General features: G+C 46.6%; 1 pseudogene; it reads left to right on the forward strand.

Annotated features, from left to right (window-relative positions):
- Positions 1–283: 283 nt before the first annotated feature.
- LOC114898004 lies at positions 284–1,177 on the forward strand (annotated as a pseudogene).
- Positions 1,178–2,390: the final 1,213 nt, after the last annotated feature.

A 2,390-nucleotide genomic window follows, 5' to 3' on the forward strand; every position in this document is an offset into this window, starting at 1 on the left:
TCTGTTTTTGTGCCATACTCTCTTGATTTCTGTAGCTTTGTAGTATAGTCTGAAGTCAGGGAGCCTGATTCCTCCAACTCTGTTTTTCTTTCTCAAGATTACTTTGGCTATTCAGGGTCTTTTGTGTTTCTATACAAATTGTGAAAATTTTTGTTCTAGTTCTGTGAAAAATGCCATTTGTAGTTTGATAAGGATTGAGTTGAATCTGTATAGTCATTTTCACAATGTTGATTTTTCAAATCCAACAACATGGTATATCTCTCTATCATTTGTATCATCTTCCCTGGTGACCGAGGATGGGAGCTGGGTGCACATGGTGGGCATGGCGCACTTCAGCGACGACAGCAAGAAGGACATGGTGAAGGCCATCTGGGAGGTGCAGTCTCACGTGCTGAAGACGAACAAGTGTACACTGCTGCGTGAGGCCAAGAACATCAGCCTGGAGAAGCTGCAGCAGGCCATAAGGCAGAACGGGGTCATGTCGGGACTTGTGCAGATGCTGCTGCTGAAGGTTTCCGCCCACATCACTGAGAAGCTGGGCATGGCCCCTGCAGGTGAGTTCAGGGAGGTTTTCAAGGAGGTCAGCAAGGTGCCTTTCTGCAAGTTCCACCTGGGTGACCAGCCTATCCCCGTCACCTTCAAGAGGGCCATTGCCACCCTCTCCTTCCTGCAGAAGATCAAGCTGGCCTGGGGCCTATGTTTCCTGTCAGACCCTATCAGCAAGGATGATGTGGAGCGGTGCAAGCAGGACCTGCTGGAGTGGATGATGGCCGAGATGACCGGCGATTTCCCTGACCTGCACTGCACCATCGTGTCTGAGCGGGACGTCTACCCGACCTACATGCTGAGGCAGGCGGCCTGGTGCCTGGAGCTTCTGCGTGCCTCTGAAGCTGAGTGCAGAAAGTGCGTCCCCTCCATGGTGGTGGGCATTGTGGGCATGGGCCATGTCCCTGGCATCAAGAACTGGATCACTGACCGCAACATCCAGGAGATAATGATGGTTCCCCTGCTGTCCGTCTCTGGCAGAGTGTCCTGGCTGACCATGAAGGCCGCCTTCTTGGGCTTCCCGGGCTACGGCCTGTACTGGATGGGGCGCCATGCCGGCAGCCTGGTTTTGTCACTGCCTGTCACCCAGTACTGCCTGCAGAGGGCCCCCGAGGCCTGGCCACACAAGTAGGAAGGACAGAGGGAGCCACCACGTCTGTCCAGGGGGCTGCCCGTGGCTGCTCCTGTGACACAGCCAAGGGGCACAGGGGCTGGCCCCCTGAGGAGCTCCTGGGTGCCACTCCCCATGGGGGTCCAGCTTAGCCTCATATTCCCTCTCCCAACCAGCCCAAATAAAGAATTATTTCACTCTCAATAAAATAAAATAAAACTACCCTTCATCAGTGTCTTATAGTTTTCTGCATACAGGTCTTTTGTCTCCTTAGGTAGGTTTATTCCTAGGTATTTTATGCTTTTTGTTGCAATGGTAAATGGGAGTGTTTCCTTAATTTCACTTTCAGATTTTTCATCATTAGTGTATAGGAATGCAAGAGATTTCTGTGCATTAATTTTGTACCCTGCTACTTTACCAAATTCACTGAATGGCTCTAGTAGTTTTCTAGTAACATCTTTAGGGTTCTCTATGTATAGTATCATGTCATCTGCAAACAGTGACAGTTTTACTTGTTTTCCAGTTTGGATTCCTTTTTCTTCTCTGATTGCTGTAGCTAAAACTTTCAAAGATATGTTGAATGATAGTGGTGAGAGTGGGTAACCTTGTCTTTTTCCTGATCTTAGTGGAAATGCTTTTAGTTTTTCACCATTGAGGATGATGTTGGCTGTGGGCTTGTCATATATGGCCTTTATTATGTTGAGGAAAGTTCCCTCTATGCCTACTTTCTGCAGGGTTTTTGTCATAAATGGGTGTTGAATTTTGTCAAAAGCTTTCTCTGCATCTATTGAGATGATCATATGGTTTTTCTCCTTCAATTTGTTAATGTGGTTTATCACATTGATAGATTTGCATATATTGAAGAATCCTTGCATTCCTGGAATAAACCCCACTTGATCATGGTGTATGATCCTTTTAATGTGCTGTTGGATTCTGTTTGCTAGTATTTTGTTGAGGATTTTTGCATCTATGTTCATCAGTGATATTGGCCTGTAGTTTTCTTCCTTTGTGACATCCTTGTCTGGTTTTGGTATCAAGGTGATGGTGGCAGTGTAGAATGAGTTTGGGAGTGTTCCTCCCTCTGCTATATTTTGGAAGAGTTTGAGAAGGATAGGTGTTAGCTCTTCTCTAAATGTTTGATAGAATTCGCCTGTGAAGCCATCTGGTCCTGGGCTTTTGTTTGTTGGAAGATTTTTAATCACAGTTTCAATTTCAGTGCTTGTGATTGATCTGT

Source organism: Monodon monoceros, unplaced genomic scaffold (assembly GCF_005190385.1).
Source record: "Monodon monoceros isolate NGI ecotype Baffin Bay Population unplaced genomic scaffold, NGI_Narwhal_1 Super_Scaffold_18, whole genome shotgun sequence".
In the NCBI taxonomy this organism is placed as follows: domain Eukaryota; kingdom Metazoa; phylum Chordata; class Mammalia; order Artiodactyla; family Monodontidae; genus Monodon; species Monodon monoceros.